This window comes from Numida meleagris, chromosome 6 (assembly GCF_002078875.1).
Source record: "Numida meleagris isolate 19003 breed g44 Domestic line chromosome 6, NumMel1.0, whole genome shotgun sequence".
Taxonomy (NCBI): Eukaryota; Metazoa; Chordata; class Aves; order Galliformes; family Numididae; genus Numida; species Numida meleagris.
The window spans coordinates 57265187-57266887 of record NC_034414.1 but is presented as its reverse complement, the minus strand read 5'-3'; positions in this window follow the sequence as shown (position 1 = coordinate 57266887).

Here is a 1701-nt window from a genome sequence, read left to right as displayed (position 1 = left end):
TCACCTTGCAGAACAGGGGGTGGATAAGGGGCACCTCAAATCTAACACACCGCTAATTGGCTCTTTGCCCTTAAATCTGGCTTTCCAAAATAGAAAGCAGTGTGGTGAACCATCAACTTTTCTACTGATTTTATTCGACCCAGAGTCCCCTTCTGCAGCTTCCATTCAGAGGAAATGAGTTTAGCTGGAAGGGAGATCTAAAACACTGAAAATGAAAAAGGAGTTAAGATGTTCTTTAAATAATATATTGCATTTGCTGTCTCACCACAGGATTTTGCCCTTTGCCCACATGAGCACCCATTTAAATTAAAATCAGAAAACAGGTAGAGACCATGTGGAAAGTGCAAAATGCCAGGAAAAATGTAGAGAAATTCTTGGCACGAACTGGCTTTTCTGATAAAAATGAGCTCTAGCTGAAGGAGCTCATCCCTAAAAGACAGGGAACCACTCAGAAAAGAACAGCAAAAGATAAGATGGGAAGAGCAAAACGAGAAAAATGCTTTTAAAGAGGCTGCAAAAATATATATATAAATAAATAAAAAGAAAGAAAAAAGAAAAAATCAAAAGCCCGCCAAACAAAGAGCTTCTCCGGGCAGGTGTGATGCTGTGCCCCAATTCAACAGGGATTTGCTTTTTCTGAGTGTATTTTGCTTGAATGTTTTTTTGGAGAGGGTTCAACTCCATTGGTTTGTACCAGTGCTGGAACCTCATGCATGGCTTCGGGGGCACTGCTGGTGGTGGGGACCTGGAGCCATCCCTAGCTGGGAGCAGGGCAGCCATGGGCACAGCCCATGTAAAAACCACCAAAGTGCCCCGAGCAATAAGGTAAAGCAGCATGAAAACTCGCCTTCGTTTGGAGACAGCTGCTTTGCTGCGTGTTGGAGGGTGCCTTTTTTAAGGGGTAGGCACTGATGGCAGTTTTGGGGCACAGCAGCGTGTTGATAGAGGCAGCTGATGGAAGGAGGCTCCCTGCGAGCACACGGACCCTGCGAGGGTTGAGCGGAGCCCAAGGGGAAAACGAAGCCAAGGGATGCTCAAGGCCGCAAGGAGACGTCGTACCCTGAGCTACACGGGGACCACGGTGGGGTGGTGGTGGCCCTGAGTTGGGGACAGCTGGTGGCAGGAGCGCAGAGCCAGCGGCCGCTTCCATCCGCCTCTCCCTTTCCAGTGGCCCGCTGGTTTACTGTGTTAAATCCAGACCGACTCCAGCGCTCACGCGGTCCTGTGTGCACGCATGAAGGGGTGGTGAGGGCCACCGTGAGCAGAGACATCGGGGAAGAGCCTGATCCAGATTCACTTTGTGAAACCACAGCTTGAAATCCAGCGCTTTCCTTCCCCAGTTCCTCTGCTTCCCCTTTTCCCTCTTGATTTACCGCGGGAAGCCCAGGGCTCTCCCTAAACAAACCACGCAAACGCCATCCATCCATCCATCCATCCATCCCTCCTCCGAAGGACGAGATTTGGGAAACAGGTTTGAAACACATGGTTGGGTTTCGTGTTTGTTTGTTTTTTTTTCCCTTATAAAAAGAGAAGAAATCAATCCCTCCATTTTCCTTCCTTCCCTGCCCAAAAAGAAGCCCCCAGCCGGAACCTCACGGTCCCGCTGCCGGCCGCGATCGAAACGCACGACAACCATCGAGTGTGCTAGAACCATTTTAATATAATTATACATATCTGCCAAATCCAGGAAATTAAAAAAAA